The sequence below is a fragment of the Sminthopsis crassicaudata genome, chromosome 2 (genome assembly GCF_048593235.1).
Source record: "Sminthopsis crassicaudata isolate SCR6 chromosome 2, ASM4859323v1, whole genome shotgun sequence".
Lineage (NCBI taxonomy): Eukaryota > Metazoa > Chordata > Mammalia > Dasyuromorphia > Dasyuridae > Sminthopsis > Sminthopsis crassicaudata.
In genome coordinates this window covers 241,548,868-241,564,478 of record NC_133618.1, presented here as the reverse complement: position 1 = coordinate 241,564,478, position 15,611 = coordinate 241,548,868, and the positions used below count along the sequence as shown (strand labels likewise).

The following is a 15,611-nucleotide window of genomic DNA, read 5'->3' as shown; positions in this document are numbered from 1 at the left end:
CCCAGAGTTCTTATGTTGGGTGTAGCTGGTTCAATTCATCACAGCTCTATAGGAACTGATTTGGTTCAACTCATTGTTGAAGAGGGACTTGTAATCATCGCCTTCAGCATTTGTCATTTTTCATAGGTGCGAAATGGTACTTTATAATTATTTTAAAATGCATTTTTCTAATCAATAGTGACTTAGAATATTTTTTCATATAAGTATAGACAACTTAGATTTTTTTCTCCTGAAAAGTAACTGTTTGTATCCTTTGATTATTTATCAATTGGGGAGTGATTTTGTTCTTTTTAAAGTTATTTATTTAGTTAATATTCTTTCTAGTTGCATTCAAAACAATTTTTACATTTGTTTTAATATTTTTGAGTTCTAGATTTTCTCCCTTATCCTTATGAACAAATAAGAAACCACATGTGATGTTGTGCAAAACATTTCCATAAAAGTCAGGTTGTGAAAGAAAACAGATCTCTCATCCTAATGAAAATAAAAACCTTCAAGAAAAATTAAGTTAAAAATAAAGAGAGAGATAGAGAAAGAAATAGAGAATGTTTCTATTTGTATTTAGACACAATAAATTCCTTCTCCTGGTATGGATGGGATTTTTCACTATAAGTCCTTCAGAGTAGTTGCGGATTATAGTACTACTGAGAATAACAAAGTCATTTATAGCTGGTCATCCCAGAACATTGCTATTAGTTTGTATACAGTATTGTTCATGGAGGACTTTCCAGATTTTTTTTTCCTGAGAGCATTTTGCTCATCACTTTCCAGAGAACAATAATATTCATCAGAGAAAGTTGCTTCAAATTTTTTTTTACAATTACTATTACTAATTATATTCCCCCACCCATTTATTCTTTCTCTCAATTCACTCTTTCCCCCCTCAAAAGTGTTTGGCTACTGACCACTTCTTCCCCCAATATGCCCTCTCTTTTTATCATCCTCCTCTCCTTCCCATATCCCATACCCCTTTTATTTTCCTGCAGGATAAGGTAGATTTCTATGTTCCTATTGAGAATGTATGTTATTTCCTATTTGAGCAAATTCTGAGGAGAGTAAGGTTCACTCATTTGCCCTTTCCTCCCCCTCTCATCCTTCACTGTAAAAGATTTTTCTTGTCTCTTTTTATGGCAGATAATTTGCAGCAGTCCACTTCTCCCTTTCCCCTTTTCCCAGTACATTCTTCTCTTACCTTTTAATTTCATCATTTAAAAAAAAAAAAAAAGATATTATCCCTTTACATTCAACTCACACCCATGCTTTCTGTCTATATATATACTTCTTCTAACTGCCATAATAATGAGGTGTTCTAATGAGTTACAGTAGGAATGTAAACAGATAAATCTTATTAGTTTCCCTATGATATCATTTTCCTTATTACTCCCTTATGTTTCTCTAGAGTACTGGATTTGAAAATCAAATTTTCTATTCAGCTCGTCTTAATCACGAATGCTAGAAAATCTTCTGTTTATTGAATGACCACCTTCTGAAGGATTATCCTCAGTTTTGTGGGGTAGGTGACTCTTGATTGCATTGAACTTTGCTCCTTTAATGTAGAAACTGCTAAATTTAAGTATAGCTCCACTATACTTAAATTGTTTCTTTCTAGATGCTTGCAGTATTTTCTCCTTGACTTGGAAGTTCTGGAATTTGGCTATAATATTCCTGGTAGTTTTTATTTTGGGATCTCTTTCAGGCAGTGATTGGTATATACCTTTAATTTATATTTTACCCTCTGGTTCTAGAATATCAATAATGATCTCTAGTTCTGCTTTGGTCATAAATTCCATCCTCCTCCACAGGTCTGAGAGGTAGACTATCTTCTGTTCCTTCCTAATTCCTTCATAATTTCTTGAAAGATGATGTCCAGGCTCCTTTTCTTGATCATGACTTTTAGGTAGACCAATAATTTTTAAATGATCTCTCCTGGATCTATTTTCCAGGTCATTTGTTTTTCCAGATATTTCACATTTTTCTACTTTTTCACTTTTTTTTTAGTTTTACTTTATTGTATCTTGATTTCTCATAAAATCTATAGATTACATTTGCTCAATTCTTTTTTTTTTTTAGCTCTAGAAGGTAAGTAAAATTTTTTAAAATTAATTTTATAATTATAATTTTTTTTGACAGTACATATGCATGGGTAATTTTTTTTTTTTTTTACAACATTATCCCTTGTATTCACTTCTTTTCCAAAATTTCCCCTCCCTTCCTCTACTCCCTCCCCTAGATGACAGGCAATCCCATACATGTTGAATGTGTTACAGTATATCCTAGATACAATATATGTGTGTAAAACCAAACTTCTTGTTGCACGCTAGGAATTGGATTCCGAAGGTAAAAAGTAACCTGGATAGAATGACAATAGTGCTAACAGTTTACACTCAATTCCCAGTGTTCCTTCTCTGGGTGTAGCTGTTTCTGTCTATCATTGATCAACTGGAACTGAAGTAGATCTTCTCTATGTTGAAGATAGCCACTTCCATCAGCATACATCCTCATACAGTGTTGTTATTGAAGTGTATAATGATCTTCTGGTTCTGCTCATTTCACTCAGCATCAGTTGATGTAAGTCTCTCCAAGCCTCTCTCTATTCCTCCTGCTGGTCATTTCTTACAGAACAATAATATTCCATAACATTCATATACCATAATTTACCCAACCATTCTCCAACTGATGGGCATCCATTCATTTTCCAGTTTCTAGACACTACAAAAAGGGCTGCCACAAACATTTTGGCACATACAGGTTCCTTTCCCCTCTTTAGTTTTTCTTTGGGATACAAGCCCAGTAGTAGCACTGCTGGGTCAAAGGGTATGCACAGTTTGATAACTTTTGGGGCATAGTTCCAGATTGCTCTCCAGAATGGCTGAATTATTTCACAACTCCACCAACAATGCATCAGTGTCCCAGTTTTCCCACAGCCCCTCCAACATTCATCATTATTTGTTCCTGTCATCTTAGCCAATCTGACAGGTGTGTAGTGGTATCTCAGAATTGTCTTAATTTGCATTTCTCTGATCAGTAGTGATTTGGATCACTTTCATATGAGTGGAAATAGTTTCAATTTCATCATCTGAGAATTGTCTGTTCATATCCTTTGACCATTTATCAATTGGAGAATGGCTTGATTTCTTATAAATTAGAGTTCTCTGTATATTTTGGAGATGAGGCCTTTATCAGATCCTTTAAATGTAAAAATGTTTTTCCAATTTGTTACTTCCCTTTTAATCTTGTTTGCATTAGTATTGTTTGTACAGAAACTTTTTAGTTTGATGTAATCAAAATCTTCTGTTTTGTGATCAATGATGATCTCTAGTTCTGCTTTGGTCATAAATTCCATCCTCCTCCACAGGTCTGAGAGGTAGACTATCCTCTGTTCCTCTAATCTATTTATGGTCTCATTCTTTATGCCTAAATCATGGACCCATTTTGATCTTATCTTGGTATATGGTGTTAAGTGTGGGTCCATGCCTAGTTTCTGCCATATTGATTTCCAGTTTTCCCAACAGTTTTTTTCAAATAATGAATTCTTATCCCAAATGTTGGTATCTTTGGGATTGTCAAACACTAGACTGCTATAGTTGTAGACTATTTTGTCCTGTGAACCTAACCTGTTCCACTGATCAACTAGTCTATTTCTTAGCCAATACCAAATGGTTTTGATGACTGCTGCTTTATTATATAGTTTTAGATCAGGTACAGCTAGGCCACCTTCATTTGATTTTTTTTTTCATTAATTCCCTTGAAATTCTCAACCTTTTGTTCTTCCATATGAATTTTGTTGTTATTTTTTCTAGGTTATTAAAATAGTTTCTTGGGAGTCTGATTGGTATAGCATTAAATAAATAGATTAATTTAGGGAGTATTGTCATCTCTATTATATTCGCTCAGCCTATCTAAGAGCACTGAATGTCTTTCCAATTATTTAAATCTGACTTTATTTTTGTGGCAAATGTTTCTTAATTTTGCTCATATAATTCCTGACTTTTCTTTGATAGATGGATTCCCAAATGTTTTATACTCTCGACAGTTGTTTTGAATGGAATTTCTCTTTGTATCTCTTGCTGTTGGATTTTGTTGGTGATATATAAAAATGCTGAGGATTTATGTGGATTTATTTTGTATCCAGCAATTTTGCTAAAGTTGTGAATTATTTCTAATATCTTTTTAGCAGAGTCCTTGGGGTTCTCTAAGTATACCATCATATCATCAGCAAAGAGTGATAGTTTGATTTTCTCATTACCTACTCTTATTCCTTTAATCTCTTTCTCAACTCTTATTGCTGAGGCTAGAGTTTCTAATACAATGTTGAATAGTAATGGTGATAGTGGGCAACTCAATTCTCTTTTTTTAAGGAATTATTTTCCTCAGTGAACTTTTATTCTTCCATTCCCAATTAGCCAGTTTTGCTTTTAAAGGCATTCCTTTCCTCAGTAGCTTTTTTTCATTTCCTTTTGAAACTCAATTCTTTCCTTAATTTTTCTTTTATCTTTCTTCTTGATTTTCAAATCCCCTTTGAGCTCTTTATAGCCTGATACCGATTCTTATTTTTCTTGGAGGCTTTGGATGTAGGAGCTTTGACTTTGTTATCTTCTGAGTGTGTGTTTTGATATACCTTGTCATTCTTTCAATTCTTTGTCATAATTTTCAATGGTCAGAAACTTTTTCTGTTGTCTGCTCATTTCTCTAGTTTATTATTCTGCTTTTAACTAAAGTAGGGTTCTGCTTCTAGGATGGAGGGAGCACTGTTCTAAGCTTCAGGAGTTTTTGTGCAGCTATTTTCAGAAATCCTTCTCAGAATCTGACCACAAGGACTTTTTTCTGCCTCGAACTCTTAAATGTGTCCTAATACTCCTAATGCCCCACTATAGCTGTAAGATCTAGTTTGCTGGATATAGCTGGGGCTTCGCTGAACAAGGCTGTGCTGGGGCAGCACAACAAACTCCCACCCCATTGCCACAGACCTTTTCCACTGACCTTTGGTCCTGTGTTCCTGTGAGAGTTCCAGAAGCCTCTAACACTGATACTGATTCAGAGGTCTCACCTCACATACTGGGGGTCTGGGTTAGGCCTGGGGCTGGGCTTGTGCACTGGGCTCCCACCCTGGTTCCACAAACCTTTTCTACTGACCTTCCAGGTCCTCAAGATTCAGAAGTCAGGCCCAGGGCAGGGCTGGATCTGGGTCTGGGGCTGTGCCAGTGTGCCCTACATCAAGACTGCATGCTGGACTTCCACTATAGTGTAACAGACCCTTTCTGCTGAACTTCTAAGTTGCCTTTGGCTAGAAAATGTTCTGTTCCATCTTTTGAGGGGTTCTGATGTGCTAAAATTTGTTTGGAGTCATTATTTAAGGGAATTTGGAGCAGTTTGGGGGAAGAGGTTGGGCAGGTTCCTACCTTTACTTTGCCATGTTGGTTCTGCCTCCCTCATTTAAAAAAAAAATTAAATTTGACTAAGTTCTATATTCAGTAGATATTTGAGAAATAAGGACTTATCAGATAAATTTGCTATAATTTTTTTTGATATTACCTCATTGTCTGATACATTTTTAGTAAAATGTAATTTCTCTGATAATCTCTTTTAATTAGATTGATTTTTGATTTTTGTTTTGTATGAGATTATGAATCTTACTCTTATCATTATTAGTTCAGCTGAATCTTATTAGATTTTTTCTGCCCTTTATTTTAATTTTGTGTGTCTTTCTGTTTCAATATGTTTCTTGTAAACAAAACATTGATGACTTCTAATTTCGAATTCCTTCTATTTACTTCTGTTCTGTGGGTGAGTTCACCTCATTTCTATTCACTGTTTTGAATCTTAACTGCGTTTTTCCCTCCATCTCATTTTCTTTTGTTTCTTTTCTCTTTCTTTTTATCTTGTCCCTCCTCAAAACTCTATTTTGCTTCTAACCATAGCCTCCCTTTGATGCTGTTTGAGTGGTCTAGATTAGTGGCTATAAGAGAGTTGTTAAGAATCCTCTTTAAATTGGCAGCAGATTTTAGAAGTGAAAGAATTCACTCATTCCAAAACTATTAGTTGCAAATTGAAAGTTTATTGTTAGATAAAAATCAATTTACCAAGAGACTGACTTTTATAGTGACAGATCTATGGAAAATGGAGTTTTGCACTGAGAATGCAGTTTTCAGTAGACAGAAAGTCCTGGCAGCTGAGTGAGCTACCAAAGTCCATCTGCAAAGACTTTAGTTGATGGAAGCTTTTATATTGAGTGTTTTGCTTGGGGCTGGGACAGCCTGAGCAGAGTAGGTCAGACCAGGTGAGGGCTAGTGGGTGGAGTCCCAAGTTGGCTCATCTGCAAGCTGGGTTTCAGCTTCAGCTGGAATTTAAATTGAATGAATTTCCTTATTTGAATAGGGTTGGAATTCTAGATAATAAAATGAAACTGTCTTGTTTGCTTTCCCTGGGGCGGGGTTCCTCACTGAGGCAGAGTTGAAGATTTTCTCCTTCAAGGATTTTTAGAGTTTTGGGGTTTCTTCTTCACCTTAATCTACCTTCCTTTTTATCATCCACTACCCCTCCTTTCTATCTCATTCTTTTCCTTTTCCCCTTTTGGATCAAAAAGATTTCTATACACAACTGAGTGTGCATATACATTCTTCCCTCTTTAAACCAATCCTGATGATAGTGTCCATGTCCCAATCCAATTTTTCTTTCCAATATAAAAGTTCTCTTTTATGGAAGAATATTTTCCTCTTTCTACCTCTTCTATTACCCTTCTCCCAGCTTTTCCCTCTTTCTTTAGGGTTTTTTTTTTTGGGGGGGGGGAGATCATTCCAATATAATTGACTTACAGTCATGTATTCTGTTTGTGTAAATTCTTTTTAACTTCCCTAATATTGGAGTTTCTTAGGAGTCATCTTCCTATATGTAAGCATTTTAACTTTGAGTCTCTTATGATTATTCTTTCATGTTCAACTTTTTTATGCTTCTCTTGAGTCTTGTGTTTGAACGTCAAATTTTCCATTCAGCTCTAGTTATTTTACCAGAAATGCTTAAGAGTCTTCTATTTCATGAAATGCCGATTTCCCCCTCAAAAGGATTATACTCAAATTTGCTGGACAGGTTATTCTTGATTATAATATTAGCTCCTTTGCATTCCAGAATATCATATTCCAAGCCTTCCATTTTTTTTTTTTTTTACTATGTTACTATGTTGTAACCACGAAAGGTTGTTTCATCCTGATTGTGGCTCCATGATATTTGAATAATTTTTTTCTGACTGCTTGAAGTACTTTCTCTTTTACCTGGGAGATCTGGAATTTGGGTCTAATATTCTTTGCGGTTTTAGTTTTAGGATCTTTTTCAGGAGGTGATTAGTGAATTTTTTGCATTTCTATTTTATCTATATTTCAGATATTGGAGCAACTTTCTTTGATAATTTTTTGAATTATGACATATATGATCTTTTTTTGATGATGGCTTTCAGTTAGTCCCATAATTCTTAAATTATTCTTCCGTGATTTAGTTTCCAGATTAGTTATTTTTCCAATGTGATATCATTTTCTTTTATGTTTTCTATTCTTTTGATTTTGTTTTATCATTTCTTGATTTCTCAAAAAGTCATTAGCTTCCATTTACACAATTCTAATTTTTAAGGAATTATTTTCTTTAGTAAGCTTTTGCATTTTGTTTCCCATTTGGTCAATTCTGCTCCTTAAAGAGTTCTTTTCTTTAGTGAATTTTTGTGTCTTTTACCATTTGTCAATTCTGCTTTTTAAGATATTATGATCTTCAGTAATTTTTGTGCCTTTTTTTTAACCAAGCTATTAATTTCATTTTTGTAATTTTCTTGTATCATTCTCATTTCTTTCCCCAATTTTCTTTTTACCACTCATCACTTTCTTAAACTCTTCTAGGAATTTTTGTTGGGCTTGTGGCAATTAACTATTTTCTTTGAGACTTTGTCTCTGTTTTCATGTTATTGTCTTCTTTTGAGTTTTATGATCAAGTCCTTTTTGTTGTTGTTTGTTCATTTTCCCAGACTGTTTCTTGACTTTGAACTTTATGCTAAAGTTGGTCTTTGTTCACTTGGAATTGAGGAGGTATTGTCCCAAACTTCAGACTTTTTTATGCTGCTATTTTCAGAACTAGTTCTGGGGGTCTCCAACTTTTTGGTGCTTCCAAGATAGTGTAATCTTGGGAAGGGGATGACTACTGCTTTCCTGGTCTGTATTCTGGTCTTTACTCAGGAAAGATCCCTGGCCTCCTGTATCTACAAGAACTAAAACTTCTCTTTGCCTTGGAACTGCAACACAAAACTGCATATGGGCAACAGAGCTGCCAATCAATATCAACTGTACCTAGTCGAGGATTTCCTGTAATCTTTCTGACCAGTTGTTTAACTTCCTTTTTATCTCTGGGCTGAGAACTCCTGAAGCTGCTTTGCTGTGCCAGTTTTGTCATTCATTTTTGAGAGTTTGAATCTGACTTCAAACAGAAATGTGTTCTAGCTGTATGACCTGGGCAAGTCATTTAATCCTATTTACTTCAGTTTCCTCGTTTGTAAAATGAATTGGAGAAGGAAACGGCAAACATTTCTATCTCTACTAAGAAAACACCAAATGAGGATCAGGAAGAGTTGGAACTGACTGAAATGAACACAATTATGGGATTATAGATCTAGAACTGGAAGGTATATCAAATACTATCTTTGTCCAAACCCCTCATTTTAGAAATGAGAAAATCAGGGTTCAGTGAGATTAAATTGTTCATCATACAGTTAGTAACTATTAAAGATGGAGTCTGAATCCAGGTTCTTGACCTTCAGAATCAGTATTTTTTTTTTTTTTTTCTATTTTGGCTGCTGGTTCCTGGACCAACACTGTGCTTCCTGTTTTTCCATCTCTCCTTCTAAGCCTCCTCCAAAACATCTCTATTTCCATTGAAAGCATTGACATCTTTCTGGTCATCCAAATTTTTCATGTTGGAGCCATCTTTAACTTTTCATTCTTCTTGTCTTTCCTCTCTCCTTCCTTCCCATTTAATCAGTTGTCAAGTCTTGTTAATTTTACTGATACATTATTCCTTTAATCTATTTCTTTATACTCATATGCCATTACCCTAATCTGAAAATGAAAAATTAGTTACCCCTTTTTCATTTTTTGCTTATGCTATTGTAATATCTTTTCACTCTATACATTTTGAGGTAGAGGAGACTTCATTAGTCTTAATCCAGTCTTTTAATTTTACACGTGAAGTAACTAAGGCCTAGTACAGCTAAGCAACAGACAATAAGTAACAAAGTCTGAATTTGAATCCAGATTCTCTGACTCCAAATCCAGTGCTCCTTCCAGCCTACCCACTGCCTATTTAATTTAAATTTCTTGTCTTCTTTATCTATCCTGCTTGTAATTGCTAAAATAAATAAAATTAAATAAAAATTTTTAAAAATAAATTAAACCATATTTGACTATTTCACTTCTCTCCTGAAGAATTTTCATTGATTTCTTGTATCTAGGACAAGGTACAATTCTTCAAGTTTAAAGGTCTTCACAATCTAGCTTTAATTTACCATTCCAGATTTCTGGAATACTATATTTTTTGTCAACTCATTTTTACCAGAGGCAGCTAGGTGACACTATACTACACAGAGATCTGGGTGTCAGGAAGAAGAATTCAAATATGATCTCAGATACTGAGTTATGTAGTTATGTGACTCTGGGTAAATTGATTAACCACTATTTGCCTCAGTTTCCACAACTGTAAAATGGGGATCATAATACACCTACTTTTATTGTAGAATCAAGTGAGATAACAATTGAAAATGCTTAGAACAATGACTCCTACATAGAAGTTACTGAAATAGATGCTTGTTCCCTCTTCCTTTTTCCCTCCCCTCTAATTGATATTCTATCCTAGCTGGCCAATTTGCAGTTCTCTCAACTAGATATTCAATCTCCCATCTCCAGGCCTTTGCATAGATTATCTACTGAGATCAATTGACCTTTGTGATGTACCTCACCTCTGCCTCTGAAATTTCTTCCCTTTTTAAAAGCTCATCTCAAGAACTATCTCCTGTGGGAAGCATTGAGGGACCTTCCTCAACCTTGTTAACTGCATGATGTGACTTCAGAGTAGGATGGCAAGAAAAGCAAGATGCCTTCCCCACTCCCTTCCCCCCAGAGTAGTGAGTGTATCTCAATTGTGGGTATTGCTAACAAGACCATTACAACTCATGTGTTTCTGTTAATCCCTCTAAATTCAAATCAGATTAATAAAAGAGAGTGCTTACAAATTGTAGGGAAACTTGAATTACATTCTGTCCTGCCTGTCAAGAGGTAGGGGGCAGTGTGTTGGGGGAGCTTATAATGGCAGTGCATTTTGCTTTGACATCCAGAGTTACCACCAATAAGAACAGCCTGGCATCAACAACCCCAACCCCTAGGCAATGCCCTCTGCTGCACCCTGCAAATCCAAGGAGGGTTCAGGTGCCCTGGTAGTGCATACTGTGGCATTTTGAGGTGGAGAGCCATCCATCCTCTGCCCTTGGTGAACCTACTCTTCTCTGTGGTTGTAGAAACTTATAACTGTGTAATCTTAGGCCCAGGTTTCCTGATGTGTATAATGGTACCATTTCCCAGGGTCGTTTTTGGGAGGTCCAAATAATACAATGATTGTAAAAGACTTGACACAATGACTATATGTGCTGACTACTATATTATTATTATTTCTTTAATTGAAAGTCTTCCATACTTTACAATTCTAAAGTGGTTTTAAAATGTCAAAAGTAATAAGATAAATGGTTTTTATACATGATAATTTGGAAATGCAATGATGCCTCTAAAACTTATTGTTTGTATTATTATTGTGTTTCTAAATCTACATTATAAAATTTGTGAGATCATTTTAAACTAGAAATGCTTTTAGAAAAAACTTCCCTTTTACTTTATTGTTACATATGAGTTGGGCTTTTAAAAGAATGTGATAAAAAATTGAAAATTTTATTGGTCAAACTGCCATCTGGGAGAAGGGGTGGGGGGAAAGAGAGGAAAAGTTAGAATAAAAGGTTTTGCAATTGTCAACGCTGAAAAATTACCTATGCATATATCTGGTTAAATTAAAAAAAAGTTAAAAAATTGAACATTTGAAAATTTTTTCATTTGAAAATCTTGGCTATTATGAAAGTATATAAATTGGTTTAAAGATTGTAACTTCAAAATATTAATGATGACTCAACTATTGGTTATTTGTTATATTTCTGAAGCCCTAGAATATGGATAATTTTAATTTATAAGGATCCAAAAAAATGTTAACTGTTAAAAAAAAAATCAGGAAGATTTTTAAGCCCTTCATTGTGACTAGTGAAATTTTGCAAATGGCAATAAAATTCCTGGCAATAAAATATAATTTGTCATTGTTTTGAGTTAATTATGGGAATGGTTGTTTGAATAATCATGGAGTCTATAGTAGTAAATGGTATGTGCTACAGTCAGGGAACTGCCAAAGGTGGACATCTATACCTGGGAAAGGTTTTGGGGATGACCTCAGACTAAGCCTCAGTAGGATCTCAGACTATTATCCATTGTGTTGTGTCCTTATGGAAAAGGAAAATTTCCTACCCGTTTAATCTTGAGCTTTTACTTTCAATATCCCATAACTACATGATTGATTATCAGCTATAACTTATGCCTGAAATCAAACAAAGCTAAGGGAGTTTTCTCTCCTATTATGATACATTGTTATAACTATGTGCCTCTCTCTTTTTTTGATAGCAAATTTCTATAATCAAGAAGTTATATTAGCATTAACTTTATTAAGCTATAGATTGATACAGGAATAACTCTGAGTTACTATAACAGGATACAAGTATTAATATCTTACAATTTTTAGCTAAATGTGAAGTCAAATTATATAGGGATAATATTCTCCTATAGGGAAAATGATTAGACAAGGTAATAAGACAAAGATGTAATGTAGAAATTTTCTAGTTAAATGGAATAGTAAATTTTGTGAAAGCAACAAGATTATACTGTTTTCTCTAAGAGCTATATATAGATGTATATGATTGGCCTCCAAATTTATCTTTCATGGAAATTCCAGTTTTGAGTATGTTTTAGTAATATTTTTCTCAAAATTGGATAAAAGATCTGCTAATTAGGGATTAATTGGATTTTACACATAAATTGTATTGATAATGGTAAAGAAAGTGAAATTATTTTCACACTATTAAAGTATCTGTCTGGTAACTTGAAAAAGCTGAAGAGTTCATTTTATGGTAAAATCCTCACAAAATTTTAAAAGATTTTTATATCAGGTAAAGGACTTAGGTAAGGATAGATACAGCAAAGCACATATAAATTAAAATTCTCTGAAGTTTCAAAATTGGAGAACCAAATCTAAGTGATAGTACAAAATTATGTTGAGTAGTAGAGAAGCAGATCATCCTTTAGAGTTATTCTGAGAATAAAACCTATTGTCCAAAAAAAAGATATTTAAGACTAGGCAACTATCTGAGACATGTGAAACTAAAAATATGCTGGTTAAATAGATATTGAGAATGGGTTACTAGGATATAAGGAGATTTCATGGTAATTAATATCAGTACCAACTGTTATATTGCTTTGGTCTTTTATTTCAAGATATTTGCCTTTTCTTGGTTACCTTGGTGACATAAATCTCCCTTCTCAGAACCAGTCTAAAGTGAGTCCTTTAAATAGTTTGACCTGTATCTGACTTACTGTCATTATGTCTTATCTCAGAATTGTGCCATTAACTTTACTGCATTGTTTTGATGCAAGGAGTTTTCTCACATTATACATCTCAAGCAACTCATATGTCTTATTCTTGGTAAGCTCTCCTCTTGCTTTTCTTCTGGCAAGCAAACAATTGTTAGCTATGATACCTGGGACATATTTTGCTGATAGGTCCCCTGAAGGAACTACCCCCTTAGCAGCAACTTGTTCTGGTAAAACCAGCCTTTTGTGGCATCTTGGCTTTTATTTTCCTCTCCTTGATTGGCTGTAAGGGCAGGAATTCTTTCAGACTCTTTGGTCAAAAAAGGGAAATGTCAAACTATTTTGGAGACACCCTGTTTCCCCAGCCAAAGTCCAGTAAACAGGTTGTACTTGGGCTTGATACAACAACAAACCTTTATGCTCTGTTTGATCTCACTCTCTGACAAATGCTTTGACCAGCACCACTGGTCTCTCACTGAGGGAGCTCCCCCTATTTTTTAGGGACCTGATAATCAATCCATTAAATCGCTTGACATGCTCACTTCTTAAAACAGCTCAGTGAACCAAACCAGGTACTACTCACCATGCTAACTCTGGTTCTGTACCCCACTGTGAGACAATCAACCTGGAGACTGTTCCCTCAGGACCTAGGAATGCCTGCATTATCTATGCATGAGCCTCCATGAGAACTGCTATTTATGAATGATTGTGTCATGGTCTAGCCCCTTACATGTATATAATAACATCTGGCTTTGTCCTATCATGTTAAGCCCTCCTTCTCAGGAGGGGGAGCTTCGGCTTGCAAGGATTTTCCTCACTTTGAAATCTCCTGTCTCTAGCTTGCTTTGTTTAGTTCCAGCTACATACAGGTTGGAGGCCAGTTCCAGTTTGGTTGTTAGCTGGAAACATAAAGACAAAAATGAAAGACAGATACTCCCCTTAGTAGGAAAATCCTGCTCAGAATTGGTTCTTAATCAATGTTGATTGAATTTAATCTGTATTTGATCTAAGGGTGGTGTTGTGGAAAGAGCACTGAATTTAGAATCATGAGTCCAGAATGCTCTTTAGAGTTACTATTATCTTTCCTTTAAAGTGTGTGACTGGAAAGATCAACGGAGTGCTTGGTGCATCAGTTTTCCCATCTGTAAGATTAGAATATATTTTAAACAGAACCTCTTTCTCAGAATTCTCAGTTTACCATAGTCAAAATAGCACCTATTAACAATTAGATAATGTTTTTCCTCTTTATCTAGATAGTAAATGCTTATAGGACTTGGCTTATACTACTGCATCTGCACTGTGTTTATCACAAAGCAAGACATATCACAGGTGCTTAATAAGCAAAAATAATAATTTATAAAGTTACTTTTTCATAACATCCCCATGGAGTAGATAATGCAAACAAACATTACTATCCTCATTTTATAGATGAAGAAGTCCAGATCCAGAGAAATGAAACCACAGTCACACAGCCAGGAAATGTTGAAGTCCTATTTTTATTCAAGTTTTCTGACTCCCAATTAATGCAATACTGCTTCCAAGTACTTGTTGATTAATTTATTAATTAGCCTCACAAAAAGCTTATACATATTTTGAGAGCAAGTCTCTTAACAGGGTTTGCCATTTGTAGACTTAACCATATGCCAAGTAAAAGTGTTTTCCAAAGAAGTCTACTGAAAACAGGATTATATAAGGATGGTCATTTAGAGTACAGTCTGAACAATTAAGCTAAATATAGATTCATTTCCTATAGTAGATATGTCATTTTTCCCATCAGTGGTAAACATAGATCTGCTTTTAAAGGTAGCTGTCAGGCACTGGACTATATAATTCCTTTTTAAAATGATAACTTTTAATCACACAGCTGAGATTCTGGCCAGTGTCACACATAATGTGACTGAAAATCAGAGGGAAAAAGAAGCCCTCACAGGTAACATTCTCTCCACCCCCTTAATCAATGCTCTTTTTTTTTTTTTTTTTTTTTTTTTTAGCAGAGGAATCCATTTTTCTTTTTCCACTCCATACTACTAGTATGGGGTACTAATCATCAAACTAAAGATGTCCTGATCTTTGTACAATTGGCATTTGGGGAACTGGTGAGAGAATATGTGCTCAGCACTGATACATCTTTATTCCTGCTGACACTGAATCAGTAATTTCAGCTTCATACTAGGAAGACTTTATAAGTGTAGCAAGTATTCTCTGGACCACTCTCCTAAATCCAGATAGTCTATGTATTCTTCCCAGTGTTCTAGGTGCCCCCCTGAGTAGTTTGGAGTATCTTTTCTAATATTGGCTATTCAAGCCCCTAGAGGTGTATTTCCCCTACTATTAGCCACCCCCAAATTTCTGGCATGATAGTTCCATTTAACCATTCAATACTAGTTAGCTTTTACAAAGAGATATTTATCTTGCTCATAGCATGAACAAAAGTATAAGTATTTTACCCAACACCTCAGGGGGTATATTCTTTCCCATTTTACCTCAGTATCTAAGGAAGAGTAGAATTGAATTTAGTTCAGATTTTACACACCAAGTTCATACCCAAATGCAACATCATCGGCAAATGAAACCTTGTCTAAGCTACGTTGAATTCTGATGGTTGCTTCTTGTTTCCTTGTGCATCAGCTCTAGGCTGGCTGCAAAACTCATTCTAAGACTCTTAATACTAGGATCCTATGAGGTTTGTTCTCTTAATCTTTTGAAGCTTACAAAATCAGAATCTTTAATCTGTTGATCTAAAATGGAAAAGAATAAATGCAAAGACAGAGACAAGGACATGTGTCATGGAACCACAGGCCCACCTGAGAAGGGAGAAGATCCAAGTCTCTGATACAGAATTGCTTTTCACTGGATATCATTAGTATAGTAAAATCAAGAGAGAGCAACCAAAGAACACGATGGAAGCTAAGACCT

At 35.0% G+C, this 15,611-nt stretch overlaps 1 long non-coding RNA gene across 1 annotated transcript in view; it reads right to left on the bottom strand.

Moving 5' to 3' along the window:
• The window catches only part of LOC141553375 (uncharacterized), a 52,557-nt gene that overhangs the window by 36,467 nt on the left and 479 nt on the right, over positions 1–15,611 (bottom strand). The gene's annotated exons all lie outside the window — the stretch shown is intronic.